Source organism: Schistocerca nitens, chromosome 2 (genome assembly GCF_023898315.1).
Source record: "Schistocerca nitens isolate TAMUIC-IGC-003100 chromosome 2, iqSchNite1.1, whole genome shotgun sequence".
NCBI lineage: Eukaryota > Metazoa > Arthropoda > Insecta > Orthoptera > Acrididae > Schistocerca > Schistocerca nitens.
In genome coordinates this window covers 665,364,670-665,381,434 of record NC_064615.1, presented here as the reverse complement: position 1 = coordinate 665,381,434, position 16,765 = coordinate 665,364,670, and the positions used below count along the sequence as shown (strand labels likewise).

At 39.2% G+C, this 16,765-nt stretch overlaps 1 non-coding gene across 1 annotated transcript; it reads right to left on the bottom strand.

Moving 5' to 3' along the window:
* Positions 1–13,898: 13,898 nt before the first annotated feature.
* Positions 13,899–13,985, bottom strand: Trnastop-uca (transfer RNA opal suppressor (anticodon UCA)). The gene has a single exon. It is a non-coding gene; the product is annotated as a tRNA-Sec (tRNA).
* Between the last annotated feature and the right edge of the window lie 2,780 nt (positions 13,986–16,765).

The following is a 16,765-nucleotide window of genomic DNA, read 5'->3' as shown; positions in this document are numbered from 1 at the left end:
AAATGACTACAGTTTCAGAAAAACTGCCTGTTTTGTTCGAGAGAAAGAGTTTTGCAAATTGAGCAAGTCAGTAACTCGTTGGTCCACCACTGGCAAGCAGATATTTGGCTTGGCATTGATGGATAGAGTTATTGGATGACATCCTGCGAGATATCGTCCCACATTCTGTCCAACTGGGGCGTTAGATCGTCATAAATCCGTGCAGCTTGAGGGCCCCAGCCATAGTGCTCCAGACGTTCTCAATTAGGGAGAGATGCGGCGACCTTTTGGCCAAAGCAGGATTTGGCAAGCACGAAGATAAGCAGTAGAAACTATCGTTGTGGGCAGGCTGGCATTGTCTCGCTGAAATGTGAGCCCAGGATGGCTGGCCATGAAGAGTAAGAAAACGGAGGGTAGAATATTACCGACGTGCCGCTGTGCTTTAAGGGTGTCGCGGATGACAAAGAGGTCCTGCTATGAAAAGAAAAGGCACCCCAAGCCATCACTCCTTTAATCGGGACGTTTGGCGGGCGACAGTGAGGTTGGTATCCCTCCGCTGTCCAGGGCGTGTCCAGACACTTCGTCGCTGGCCATCGGGGCTCAGTTACGAGCAGACCTAATCACTGAACACACCTCTACTCCACTCAATGAGATTCCAGAACGACGGCGTGTCTGGAGACGCCACGAACAGCGGTGGGATGCCAACCTTACTGTCGCCTGCCTAAAGTCTGACAACCATGAATGATGGTCTGGCATGTCATTTCTTTTCATATCAGGACCCCTTTGGTTGTCATCCGCGGCACCCTTACAGCACAGCAGCACACGACGATATTCTACGCTCCATTTTGTTACCCTTCATGGCAAGACGTAATGGGCTTACACTTCAGCAAGATAATGCCCCTCCCTCCCCCCCCCCCCACTCCACACACACACACACACACACACACACACACACACACACATACTGCTTGCCAAACCCTACCTTGGCAAGAAAGTCACCGGATCTCTCCCTGATTGAGCATTATGGGCACGGCCCTCCAGTCAGCTCGGGATTTTGGCGATCAAAGGCACCAGATGTACAGAATTTGGTACGATGTCCTTCAGGAGGACATCCAACAACTCTGTTAATCAATGTCAAGCCGAATAGCTGCTTGCATAATGGCCAGAGGGGGACCAACGAGTTATTGACTTGCTCAACTTGAGAAGCCCTTTCTATTTAATAAATGATCCATTTTTTCTGAAACTGTAACCATTTGTTTGTCTGTACATGTACATCACTTTTACCAATTTTCGTCACATTCGGATAATTCTTTTTTTTTTTCTTAGACTGCACGATTATATGAGGGGTGGGTTTAGGCTCAGTGCCGTACCGAGGCCATGGTGAGATTGGCCCCCGCCAAGGGTGCATGCCCAGAGGGGGCGCAAAAATCTGACCAAAAGAAAAACAATGGCGAAGATGATTTAAGAATTAACCTGGAGAGGTACGTTAGTTCCCCTGACCCATATTTAGACCCTGTTTAACTTCTGCCGGCGAAAGGAGGCCTTTCCCTCGTCCCAAGACCGATAACCCATCATAAAGAAATGACTACTGACTAGGCATCATTTGGGGTGTGTGTGTTACCTAGAGATGGGCAAAACTGTTCTTTTCAGAGATTGGATTAGAACTGTTCACTCCCTGAAATGAATTAGATCTTTTTCATGACTCACCACTCATTTACAATAGAAAATAAATGGAAGGCACATTGCCCTTTAAACTTGGTTTATTCCAGTACTATACCTGTATTTTGATCTTATTTGATATTATTTTGAAGTAACACAGATAATGAGTAAGAATTTTGTATTGTTTATTGAAATTTCCACGATATGACAAAGTTTTTGATTATTGATTTATTTTGCACTATCGTGGTTTTTTGGGTATCGGAAAATGTTGTAACTTGAGATTTACATTAGCAATATATTTGGCTATAATGTATTAAAATTTCATTAACCTCATACAAATACATCGCAAGCCATATATTTTTAAAGTGAACGTTTCCTTCCGAAGACGCCTAAAATCGCAAAATCCGTACCAGAATAAGAAAAAAATATATAAATTTGACTGTAAAACGAAAGTGCTGCATATAGCCTTACGCAGAATAAAACAAGGAAAATATTGGTGTATCACATTTTGCGATACGTTTATCGGTTCGCTCGTAATTAAAGCGTAAATTCGAGTGTCCATAATAAAAATCCTATGGTAAGAGGATTCATCAGGAACCTAATCTAATCAGTTTAAACAAATAAAAATAAAATAAAAACGATTGATGTATACATAACATAATAATGTAATATACATAGCGGTATTACTACGAAGAACAATATCCAGTGGGGACGAACTCCGATGCAGAGGCGCTGAGTCGAGCAGGTCGAGCCGCGAGCTGTATTACTGCATGAGCTGAGACCGCAGAGACCAGAGTGACACCTGAGTCGCTTTGCTCAACGCTCTGGCTGGAGTCGAGACGGTGGGGTGAGCGTTGAGCGGGCGAGTTCCGAGGGTGGGGGGAGCGGTGAACTCACCCGCTCCGAGCCAAATCGTCCATTCCCTTGCGAGCAGGTTTTTGCAAGTAGTTCCTATGTTATCCGCTAGGTGGCTCTCTGTCCTGTTGCTCGCATCAACTGCCCAGAGGGCAGGACGTGCGACTGAAACGATCGCCGACAGAGTGCGATGCGAAGTTAAGCTGCGCCAGACACTGCACACGGCAGACGACGCATAGAGACGGCACGGCATATGTGAAACACAAAATCCAATGGGGCACTGCACAATGCAGGCAGCCAAGGCAGAAGCAGGGCAGAGGCCGGCGCTGGCTGTGTTGTGTGGCGTGCACTGTGCTCTGACCAGCAGAGACGCTGCTGATATGCTCCGTCTCTCTCTCTCTCTCTCTCTCTCTCTCTCTCTCTCTCTCTCTGCCGTGGGAAACGTTTGAACGTTTGGAGCTACCGTTCTTTTTTTCTGAATCACTGATTGTTCACTCCTTTGAAAGATTCAACTCTATGAATTAGGTCAAGAGCGGATCCCCCATCTCTAGTGTTACCAGTGCAGCTACCGGTAACCCAGCTAGCTCTTGTTCAACAATGGAGTTTCTGCTGCTACATCGCCACAGTGTTGTAGGGTCTCAAAGTCTGGGGAGGGACTGCTGAAGCAAATGTGCTTTATGACGAAGGCTTTCGTTTTGGTCGATTTCTCCCCACTGAGGACTGTAGTAAAACAGTTGAAGCTAGAGTGCTTGAAATTATTTGATAGGACAACAGCGGCAAGTGAAAGGGAAAACAGATCTCACATATAACACACCATTTCATCTCACCTTTATTTTGTCAGAACTCCTTAAGTGAAAGCTCTGTATCTTATTTTGAAAAATATGCAGCAGAATATGGTGGAAAACATAGCAGAAATATCGATACAACTGAGCTATTTGACGAAATAGGTTCTTTCAAATTCCAGAAGAAACAGGTCATGAAGAGCATCGACACAGCTTCCCATTTGGATGTTTTAAAGATTTTTTTCCTTTCTCCAAAGTATGGGTTACAAGATGCTTATCCATACATCGAAATAGCTCTGAGAATATTTATAATAATTCTAATGACTGAAGCATTTTGTTAGCGGAGTTTCAGAGAGTTAAACATGATAAAAACTACGGTCGAGAGTAGGTGAAGCAGACTCAGAGGCGGCTACCTTGTCGATAGAATACGACATAGCCGCTAAATTTTTCAAAGCAAGGAAATGGAAAGTACATTATAATAAAAACATGGTTTTTGGAAAGGAATATGTTTTCAATATTAATTATACCCCTTTATCTTTTATTTGTAATCTAATAATTTATGCATTATTAATAGTTTATCAAAGAAATAAAATCTGTTATTTATTATGTATCATACTAAAATCAGTGTACAGTAGTTGCCGTAAACATTAACACACAGATATTGTTTTACTTTTACTTGTTTTAAGTAGTTACGCAGTTTTTTATTTATTTAGTACAATGATGCATTTAATTTCTTGTGATATGCAATATTTGTCATCTGTATGGCTCATTTAAGCTATGTTATTAAATCTGCGTTACAGATTACAAAATCTACAATGTCTTAGCAGAGAAACTATAGAAAGTAGTTATTCTGAGGGGGGGAAGGCAGCATTTGCAGTTCTACAGAGGACGCAGATCACTTCGGCACGGCTGATTAGGCTATCCTATGGAGCTATGTCAAATGGGAGGAACAGGTGGAAACAGTGGGTAGGGGCAGTGAATTGACGCTTTAGAGTTATTCTTATGTCCTCGTGAAAAAGGAAGCATGAAGGCCAATTTCCAACGAATGGAGATGCACTTTTCGGATAGTCTGTGGAGCCAAGGGAAAGTGAAAGGGAAACGCGCAGGGAACTTAAGCGGACTTCTCTGGAAAAAAGGTAACCGTTTTCTCGCAAAATCTAATTGGATAAGTGTAGAGAATCGATACTCGAGGAAGACTGCACAAAATACTTCCCTGCGCATACCGTATTTCATGTAAGAATCATACAGAAGGACTAGGCGTATTGCGTTACAGTAGAGACTGTGGTAAGTGAGTAGTGGGACACAGTGAGCAATTGATTATGTAAAATCTATGACAGTCACGATGCCATCATAGTTTTGCATATGTAGCCTACACTCTCTGAGCATTGAGAATATTGTGAAAACGAAATGACTCAATGACGTTGGAGTATTGAAACTGCATTGCGTTTTACTATGTTCCTCTGCAAATGTGTGTACTAAGAATTTGTACTTCCTCATTTTGTAGAAACCAAATATTGAGATAATAAGCAGTTATTATGGCTATAGTCTCTGCATATCATATGAAATACAGAATTATAACTTCTTGAGTAACTTCTTTAGTATTCAAAGAACTGTGACTGACGCCCGAACAACAGGGAACTGACATGTATCGAGACTAGAAAATAGTGCATTGATAATGGCTAGGCACTAGCTGAAATCTGGATTTGCCAAATAAAATCTACAAAAAAGGACGACTGATTGCTGCGCTCTATAATTTATAAATAGTATCACAGTCGCAAGAGTGCACCAACTTTCCTAATGGAAGGTAACCTGACTTCTTTCTGTGAGCATTGAATTTTGTCGATTTGGTTTGGCTCAGAGTGAGCGATTTTTTCTGGGGCACAGTGAACATATATGCAGAAAACAAAAATGGTTCGCTACAGAGAGAGAAAAACCTTTTAGATCTAACACCTGCTGAAGAAATGGTGAAGGCTGTGAATAGTTCAGTGCAAGATGGTATAAAAGTTCTGACAGCAGCAAAACAATACAACATATGTAGACAGACTCATGAAAGGTTAGTTATCTTCGCAATATGATGGTAAAAAAAATGCAGTAGTTGGAAATGCACCAGAAAATACAGATAAAGGTATCAACAGGGCTGACATAACACACACCAAGAACACAAGCATCATTCCAGTTGTAAGTCTGCCTGCAACCAGCTACTGTTCAAAAAGTTGAAGACCCTAGACAGCACTGAAGGAAATTCGATCGCTTCCAATAGCAACCACATGTAGGCGTGGAAGCTCAGTGCGGATGAAAAAGAGGAAGGACGCGAAATATTATTGATACCTCAGACAAGGAGGAGCTTCTAGCATGGGAAAATGGAAAGAAAAACAATTGTCCAAACTCTCGAAATCAAACAACCAACAAGCCCATTCCTAAAAGTTCCAGAAGGAAACTTGAGCTAGAGAGCAGCTCTTGAAGGCTCTATTATTGTTCGGATGAGTGACAGTGATGATAATTTGAGTTTTCACGACGAAAAAGAATTTAAAATGATAGGTGAGCTAGAAGATAACGACTATGTTATTGTGAAATTGGCAACCAAAAATAAAGAAATACCATTTCGTAGTGCATACCAGTTCGATTAATAAAAATGAAAGTACTCCAGTTGTGACTTATCTGGAGAAGTCATGTAAGTGGACAGACATTTTTCTCTTGCTGCTGATTCAGAAGCTCGAGAAATTAACTCCACTGGTGTCACTGTAGACTACCAAATCCTTTCACAGTTGGCGACACAAAATGAACTGTAGCAATGTTTGTATTTCCTATTGACATGGATACTTACAATGACCAGTGACTTTATTATGTGCGATTTCAATGTATCATTTAATGTTTAGTACGAAAAATAATGTTTTCAATCTGTCTGTGGATTTTTCTTACTGTTACCTACCGTGCCCTACGCCGATGCTCAAAGCGCCCCACGACGGGGGTAGAGTGGGCATTTTCTCATCACTTTGCTGTCAGCTATTCAGTTTAACATGTAAATTAATACAGGTACTAGAGCGGGCGCTACGAAATTAGACACCTTAGGTGACACCCGCTGGCTGTAGTCCATAGGCGCTAAGGACTATGATTTGTCCACCTCAAAAGTTTGATGCCACAATTCCACTTGCCAGTGCAGTCGGCCAGAGCCGACTGTGTGTTTCTGTCCGATTCCATGTGTCCACGTGTAGTTTCAGTCTTCCGTGAACGATGCATTGACTAATTTTTGGTAACGAGCGAAATGCAGAAGCAAGGGTCTGCGCAGAGGACGAAAAGACATTCGAAAACAATTTAAAATTGTCGCATCGAATGTACTGAAGTATTTTACTAATCTGGTAACACTGAAGAAACCACGAATAGTATAAATTTTGTTTGTGTTCATAAAATGACAACGAAACCTTGTGGTATTTCAGGATCGACTGTATTCCATATTAATAGTGCTGTAATGTCGGCAGAATTTCTATATATATGTGTTTTGAGTCTTCAAGAGAGGGATATAAATGTAAACGGAAATCTACTGAAATTGGCGATTTCGAAAGTAAGTTAGTGCGTATAACTGTGCTTAGATACCTCGGCTGATGAGGGTTTCCGACGCCAAGAAAAATCTCGTTGAAAAGATCTGTTTTCTCTGTCTTCTCTGATGACTTAGTTTTTGATTCAGAAAGTCTAATGGTGGAAGAAAATTTTTCATGGAATGCAGAGACATTGCAGCTGCAAGAACGAAGCTTTGTGAAACTTCTTGGCAGATTAAAACTGTGTGCCGGACCGCGACTCGAACTCGCGACCTTTGCCTTTCGCGGGCACGTGCTCTACCATCTTTTTCATCTCATTTTGTTCTATATTGTTCGTTGAATTTGTTCGGGGCGGATGTCCGATGACACGCGTTCAGGTTCTTCGTTGATCCATTCACTCAGTTTTTTTATTACAGAGCGTAGCTAACCCTCATTATCTGAACTACCCCAGCACGACTCACGACCCATCCCCAATTCTGCCAGCATCTCGTCTCCTATCTTCCAAACTTTCGCGAACCTTGCAGAACTAGCACTCCTGGAAGAAAGGATAGTGCGGAGATATGGCTTAACCACAGCATGAGGGATGTTTCCAGAATGAGCGCACACTCCGCTACAGAGCTAAAATCTTATTCACGAAGCGCTGTGTACAAGGCAGCAGTCTTGTAATATACTTCAATTAAACTTGGCTGTCGCAAAACGATATGCACACATGTGTTTTGCTCTTCTTCAACGAAAGTAGTGGCCTGAAAGTACTTACAGTTACTTTTGTATAGTGTATATCGGCCACCTGGGTGATGGTTGCTATATCAAAGGATCAGTAAGAGTTGCAAATAAAATTTTTCCTGAGATAGGGAAAATTCTCGGTCATGCTAAGGCGAGCCGATAGAACAAAAATCCTCTGGGTGGCTTGCAAGTACCTTCTCGCTGTGACGCGCTTAGTCTCTCGCAAATGAAATGCATTCATAGGTGACACGATACAATAATGATGTCTCACAGGTTATCAAAATTAATTTTATAGTTTTTTTAACAACTTTCTGTCTGGAAGTTTCTACAAGGTAGAACAAACGCACATTCATCAGCGACAAAATTTTTCGTTACACAGGCGGAACAATAATTTTATGTTTTCACGATAAAATATGTATCACACGAATCTTTAGATTTTATCAACAGGATCAAGCAAAAAATTGTTTTTCTTCAAAATTACTTGTATTATTATTTATTTTTATTTCTCTAGCAGCTGGCAAGAATTTTCTTTTAAAAAGTACTGCATCATATTCTAGATTAAAAATAGACATGTTTAATATTTTTTCGGGATTTTTAATAACATTTGAAATTATCAATAACTGGCAATGTTGTAAGATGGTGAGATGACCTGAGGTGTCTGTTTTCGTGACGGCCGCTATAGATGGGATAGACTTCCTGCATGGCATGAAATAATCCACAAATATTATCAAATTTCATCGAAAAACACCCTTAAGCAAAAAATGTGCCCACTGTGCCCCAGTTTCCCTAGCATTATTCCCCACCTCCATACGCGAATGAAATAAAAAAGGAAGTCGCTGATACTGTTACGAACTACTCCCGCCCGTTGGCTTTATTTGGTTGGTATCCATTTCCAAATCTTGTACTGCCTGTTTCTCTAGTGCTGTTCGATGGAACGTGCAATGCTTCAGACTGGTATAGGTAGTAAAACTAGAAAACGAAAGGAAAATTTATTTATCGACGTAGTCCCCTCTTAGGTCAATCCCCTTCGCAACATTTCTCTAAGAAGGGGAAAATCTTGAAAACAGACACTTGTGGCTCCTGTAATCTCTTAAAAGGACACAAAACGTATACAACGTACAGATTCTGTGTGGATGTGGCAATATGTGAAAGTATGGCGATATCAAAATTCAATGATTAGGATGAATATTCTAACATTTATGGTTGTCAACTTTTTACTGGGAAAATAAGGGATCGGGAAAGAAGCCTACAAAATAAGCATTTCAAATAGGATTCTCTTTTAGAAAGAGGAGTAGGAACACATAATGTGCATGCATGTTTTCTTTTACAATATGGCTTGTATTTATTAATAGTCTTTGCTTCTTTTTGTAAAGATTCATTCGATTTTACATATGTAAAGCATTATATACAGCTACAAGTAAAATTCACTGCTACTTGCAGCTCTGCTTTCATAAGCTTGTTGCACAATTCGGTCTATTTACGGTTCGTTAGGGAAAAAAATGCTTTTTGCCTCAGCATTTGATCTAGGAATAATTTTCAATACAAACTCAACTACTTTTAGCAAATTTGGAACCTCAATATTTTTGGCTCTCACGATACAGGAAACATTAAGCCTCCTTCTGTTTCCATTCCCTTCCATGCACAACCCTTGATTCAAAATATCTTCTTCATTACAATGTTCATCATACGAACAATCTTCAACTACATCATCTAACTGAAATGAATCAATTACTACTTGAAAATGCTTATAGTTTAACTTTGACCATAGGCAAAGCGTCATCCAAAGTTGTACTGCCAATGGCAAATGATCTTCAGATTTCAAATTCTTGACTAAATATGTTTTCAATAAGAGTTAAAATCATGTAAGATTATCTTGAAGGCGTTTTCTGGAACAATTAACTTATTAAAAACTTTATTTGCTCCACTACCAAAATACTTCATTCTTTGCTCAGTTTTACTAATAATCAGAGTCTTGGCTGCATCAAAAGTTTCTATTATACTAACATCAGAGCGTTCTAAAAAGTCAGAATATTCTAAAACAACTGCACCAATATAGGAAAAACGTTGAATAAATATCCGAGGTTAACTGTCTTTCAATGTCGTCAGAATCATTTGAAAATAACTTCAGAGCTTTGGGACAACCATCACTACTTCTGATGTGACTTTTAATGGGTTCCCAATTTGTAATGATTCTGACAACTTCTCATCTTAAAGAAAGCCATCTAGCTGGAAAATGTAGGAGAATTTCACTTCATTCTAAGTCTACAAATTCAAAAAAGGACTTTCCTTCGCTTTGCAGAAACGGATAAGTCACCATACAGTTTCAGGAACTGTTTACTTGTTCACCACAGGGGTAGAGATAGTAGGGAAAACCGTGGCGTGTCAGGCGAAATAAATTGTTTTAACAACCATTGCAAAAGTTAGAAAAATACGGAATGAATTCGAAATGATACGGGACACGGGATTTGACTATAAAAACAGCCAAAGTACGGGATTTCCCGGGTAATACAGGGTAGTTGGCAACCCCTACAACAATTAGTACTTGAAGAGGTAAAAATGATGGATGCCACATTTTTGTCGAAAATGAGTCAGGAATGGCAATGCATAACTGAAGATATTACCGTAGAATGTATATACAGCGTTATACGGCAAGAACACTGCAAGTCGTTGTGTAGTAATGATCTGAAAATTACCTGTGAACGGAACATGCTACCTGTCAAATGTGGCGTTGGGGAAAATGATGATTGTCATTCCCGCATGATTCTGAATCTGTTTCTTTTATTCCGTCTTCCTAGCAAACTCTGTTGGCAACCCTGCTTTTATTGTTCTCTGTCTTTTGTTTTCATTATTATTATTCTGTTGATGTTGTTTATTTGCAAGATGATGATATGGAAAGTGTGGAACATGACGTTCAAAATGTATCTAACACAGAGAAGTCTTCTAAGAAGGGAAAAATCTACAGCAGAATGTTCGAGGTAATGAAGACACAGCATTCTACATCTACAAACTCAAAAAAGGACTTTAAAACTTCCCTTCACTTTGCAGAAACGGATGTCACCATAAATCTCACGAGGCCGGCCCAAACCGTTAAGTGTAAGGGATTAAAATGCTTTGTAACTATGACTGCTGAACAGAGATCACAAATTCTTAAAGAATTTAATGAAATGAGAAGTTATGATGAGCAGAATTCCTATGTATTTGGATTGTTGTCTATAAACCCAGTGAAACAGCGTAGACCTAGACAAGATCCGGACCACGCAAGGTTCCATAGCAAAGCGTATTCTTATAAAGTGCGTGTCAGATGCTCAAAACATGACCGAGATATGTTAAAGCCTTTATTGCTATTCATGACAACACGTCGTGAAGAGTACGGATTTTGCAAATATGTTAGGGACAGCACCGAAAGTTATGCATGGGAAATACGATCATTTACATAACAGAAAATGTCCTGAGGTGTTTGAAGCAGTTAAACGACACATTCCGTCTTTCAGATATAGGCCACGTCATTAAAGCAAGAGTGTAAGTAAAAAACTGTACCTCCCTGCGGACTTGCATGTTAGAAAAATGCATCAGATGTACAAAGAGAAGAGCTCCCTGACGTATAATCAGCATTACAGAAATGTGTCGGTTCACAGTTCAATACAAAATTTGGTTTTCCTAGACGTGATACCTGCAGCATTTGTGATAGATTTCGAGCAGAAATGCAAGTCATTACCCAGAGACTGAAGAGCCTACAAATGAAGAAGCGCTACTGAAACTTCAAAGAGAACAAATGCTGCTACACACGGAAAATGTTGTATACAAGACGAAAGCAGAAACTTTCCACAGAATTAAGAAAGGCGCAAAAATTAGGAGTATGAAAGAGAAAGATTATGAAGGTATGGTCATGAATTTTCAAGAAAATCTCAATATGCCAAACATTTCCATCAATGAGATGTTTTAAAGACGCCAATTATCTCTGTATTTATTTAGTATTCATGTCCTCTCTAATAGTGACTCTGTTTTCTACTTTATGATGAGACCATTGGATGGAAAGAATCTAACGAAGTTGCATCCATGTTGCACCACTTTCTGTTCACAAAGCTGTTAAGCATCTGGATTTATTCTGTCATGCATGCAGTGTGCAGAATAAAAATTATACTGTTATCAGATTCTTACATTATGTTGTCAACAACACAAGAAGACTGAACGTTTCCCCTTAGAGGTCACTCCTATACGGAGTGTGATCGTAATATGTCCTTCATAAACAATAAGACACCTGCTGAAATTCCTGACCGTTGGCTGAGTCCTTTTTGTGCAGCTAGGGTGAAACCTTCACCTTTTGATGTCAATGGAGTAGATCAAGCACTTCACATAATTTGGAACCGTTTTTTATCACCTCTGTACAGGATGAAGTCTCGTTTTGGCTTTCAGCCAGTGAAGGAGCTTTTGTTACAACAAGAAATGGGACCCCTTGTTCAGTTCCGAAGGTCTTGCAATGATGCATGGGAGAGTTCATCAGCAAATCAACCTGTCTGTGGGCTCTTGTCCCCACGAAGCCGAGAATACAAATAGTGAACTAAATTCTGATGAATTCTTCTTTCTGGGTTATTTGTATAAAGGTAAGATGATTACTTTCATTCACGCTCTTAAAATAAAACAAAATATCAGGCAGTGTGGCTTTAATATCAATCTTCCATTACAAGAAATCAATTTGTGCAGTTATGAAGAAAATAATTTCCTTTATGCTCTGTTGCCGATCTCCCCCCACTCTCACTTGAAAAGTTTAGGGACCTCCAACACTTGATGCAGTTTTGCGGCACAGCAACAAGGTATTTCTATATTAAACTCCTTCTGTGAGACAAAAAGGCAAAATGCAACTGTCAGAAAAAAGCATATTATTCGGTTCAGCAATGAGAACTGAAGATATTGCCCTAAATGTAATATTTCAGTGTAACTTATCTGACATTCATTGTGTACTAACAACTGAAAATTGACCGTAATGACCATAATATTAAAATAAAAATTATGAGATGTATTAACAGTAGGAGACAATAAAGCACTCTAACTGCTGGTGCACATAGCTTCACACTATATACCCAAGCTTCGATCACAAAGCGTTTCAAACTTCTGCTGAAAAACTGATTCCATCATTTTTCCCGTTACTTCTTCACTTCTTTCTTCAGTTTTCCCACTGCCTGATCACTTTGGTTGCGAATGCATTTGTCCAATGTAAGATGATTTTTCTTTCTGAATCTAGGCATCGTCCCACGTATGTGTTTCCAGTAAATCAAAGCCTGCTGATCGCTTTACCCAGCCTACTAGTGCGCACGTGCACTCGTTTCGCTTCATAAACCCACGCGTTTTTGCTCCCTGTTTTTTTTATGACGCGATTGGTTCCAGTTGTCACTCGCCTTGTAGTTAAATCATTCTTATCGTCGAATGGACAAGCCTGACATTTCGTAAAGATCTGAATAGAAGATACTGTCAAAATTCTATTTGGTGAATACTTTCCCGTACTACCATATGAACTGCATAATGTTTGAGATTTTAACTGGTACATTCAGGACAAGGCAATTTTTATAGGAAGGCATAAGTGTCAATCAAATGATAATAGAGAGAGCTTCATGATAGAGTATGGTGAACTAAGGAAAGCTATTCTGAAATGTCTTAGAAAGAATGTTAGACCGAAGGATAAAAATTTGGTAAAACAAACAGTTGAAAACTAGAGTCGATGAAAGGAACAAAACAAAAATTAATTGAATGGGCAACAAATTTCATCAATGATGGCAACGCCCAATACCATAACCAGAAGCAGAGAGCAAATGATGCAAACAACTTAAAAATTCTTTATATGTCTGTTCCACTCAAGAGAATGATAAATAACTGAGAGTCAATAAAAGAATTACGGTAGGGAAGTTGTTCCATATGATGTACCAATAGGGGGCTGTATAGAACCATTCAAGATATTAAGGGAGGAAAGGCGTTTGGGGCCTATAGGAGGTGGTGTTTCAATAGTACTGATTATAGCTAAGAGGAAAAGTAATGCACAAGGAACTTTTAAAATTGTGTATGTAGAATGTCGGATATCTATGTCCTGTTTAACTGCTCTGCTAAGTACATATTCCAGTAGAGCTTGTCAATAATTTGATTCGAGTCACCCTGCCTCATTACACTGCCCAGAGGAAAGGAGGAACGTAGTGTTTACGGTGTGACACGGGTATCGGTAAGGGCAACAAAACAACCACACACAGATTGAATTTTTAACCTTTCGTTTTTCCCAACAAATGGAACAGAAACCATTGACGTAGCACGGATAGACAAAACAAAAAAAAAAAAGCATTCTACTCATTGAAACCGAATTCAACACACAATACTTATTTACTATCGCCCAGCAGGTGGAATCGAACCACTCTGACGTTAGTCAGCCACAGGTTTGAAGCCTGTACACCGGACCACCGGAGCTCAGCTGGGCGAACTGGCGCGGTATAGCGTCGTATTTAAAGGAAATCTAAGAATACAAAGTTAGTGCGAGAACTTCTTTAATTTTCTTATTTATTTTATAGAATTTCTCATAAAAGAAGTTTATTTTCCCTTTACGAAAATTCATGCAGTTCTTCGCTCGAAATAAACATGTAAAACTAAAGACTTATCAGTCGTATCACTGCGCCCCGTTGCCACCCCAGCCGCGCAGGCTCCCAAGCGCGCCGCCCACAGCAAAGCGTTGACGGCAAGGCGTGCGACTTGCCCTGACTATAACAACTTGTTGATTACATGCAATGATTGGTCACATGTTTAGTGAGAAAGGAACTGTAGCACTATATAACTGTACTGGGGCTTGAATATTAGGGTATGTGCAACCTAATCTACTCCTGTACAAAATGGAAAACGATTTTTTTTTTTTTTACACCACTAGGTAGTTCATCTATTATTTCATGTTTTGTAACTGGATTGGGAGCCAGAGGCGATGCCTTGGTGCAATGCATTTCAGACTATGCAAAGCTCGCGAAATCTCCATTTAGTCACCTCCTACAACGAGACATAAAAGCTGTTCTTTAAGTGCAGTAGTCGCGCTGGAAAGTGACATGCAGGTCTAAAAATTTTTCGGGATCTCGGAAACTGCAGGAACTTAACCCTTCCTCTCGTCCCTTCCTCATATAACCGTCCACATCCGAAGAGCCAAATAACGGCAATGAAAATTAATAGCAAGCCCATATCACGTTAAAATAGCAATCGAAAATCTATACTGTCTATACAGGGTGTCCCAAAGAAAACATCAACAATCTTTGGGGACAGGTTGCTTACCCCACAAAAAAAAGGTCTAGTAAACATGGACTCTAAAATGTATACTGATACCTTTTTTTCAAGGGGTGGGGGCAGGGACACACACACACACACACACACACACACACACACACACACTCTCTCTCTCTCTCTCTCTCTCTCTCTCTGTATATACATAGATTGTGTAGAAGCTTTTCTGTTTTAATGTTCTAGTATGATAACGGAATATTCCGTAAATGTCAATGTATGCCTTTGTACCATGTGGGTGCAGTATTGTATTATATTTATTGGGCCTGTTGTCTACAAAGCAACTTATGCATAAGACATTGGACAAGTCAAGTTATCAGTATACAGCTGAAAGTAATTTCTTGGCATACTTATTTAAAGTTACAGTAACACACTTTATACGTAAGTATTTATATAAAACACTTCATAAATTTAAATATTCTTCAACGGAATAAAAGCAGTGATGCCATAAATATGACATTAGAGATTTTCCAAAGGTAATGACTTCAGTAATAGCTTATATGTTTTCAGCAAGATTGTTATAGAGCTTAACTCCCATGTGAAAAGTACCTTTTTAGCACAGAGCTGTGCTGATTTGGGTTATATGTAAGTTTATGTTATGTCTGGTTAAGTGATCAGTTTTTTTGCAGTCCACAGTCCTTTCCTATTACATTTATTTTTAAAGAATAAAAGGTTTTCCATGTTTAAAAGTGGTATTAGCTGTTTTAGAGTTTCCCCAGAAAGAAGAGAATCAAAGTATGCATGCTATGCAGATGTGAAGCAGAGAACTTAAGTATTGAAAAGTTTTTTGAAGCAGGTGCTGTCCAGCTATATGGCCTGATGAAAAAAGTAATAGTCATAACGGTGTATAGGTCACCCTGTGGAAACATAGAAGTCTTTTTTGATAAATTAGAATTGTTACTAAATACTATTTACAAAAAAGAAACTGTGATTATTCTTTGTGGTGATTTCAGTATTAATCTTCTAGTTGAAATCCAACAAAAAAGGCAATTTTTGGACATATTAAAGAGTTTCAACATGTCACCACACATAAACAATTCAACTAGAATAACAAACACCTCCAGTAGCCTCATAGATAACATTTTCTCAAATATGTCAGCAACTGACATAGAGGTAACAAACATAGATTTAGGATTGTCTGACCACAATGCTCTCACAATTGAAATCCCTTTAAGGTCAAAGGACGATAAAGGTGTAAATAATATTTACAAAAGAAACTTCTCTGTGGACAGCTGTCATCAGTTCATAAGTATCTTAGAAAATGAAAATTGGTTAGATGTTATGAAACAGTCAAGTACAGATGAGGCATATAGTGTATTTGCATCGATTTATATGATGAACTTTGAGATGTGTTTTCCAAAGAAACTGACCAGAATCATGTCTACTGGACACATAAAGTCAAGTTCTTGGATGACTCTTGGCATTAAGAAATCATGTGAAAACATGAAAAAACTGAATTCAGAGTTGAGGGAGTGTACAGATACTGATTTTATAGAATATGTTAAGAGGTATAGGAAAATATACCGCAGAGTAATTGCAAATGCAAAGTTATTACGTAATAATATGGAAATAAAACCGTCCAGATATAAAACTAAAATAGCATGGGAAATTGTGAGAAAAGAAACTGGGGTACCTATCAAAGACAAGGAAATTATTCTAAAATATGAGGAGAATAAAATGGTAGATAAAAATGTCATGCCTAATTATATAAATAAGTACTTTTTAAATGTACCCCAGACATTAAGCAGGAATTTTGGGGAGCAGATTAAGATGGAAGCACCCAAGGCAGCCAGCAGTATGATGGCAGTTCCAACAAACGAAAAGGAAGTTTTAAAAGTGATAAAAAGTCTCAAGTCCAAGATGCCAGCTGGAGTAGATGAGGTGCCAATAATATTAGTAAAGAAAACAGCTAACCAGATAGCGAAACCATTGGCGCACATAGCA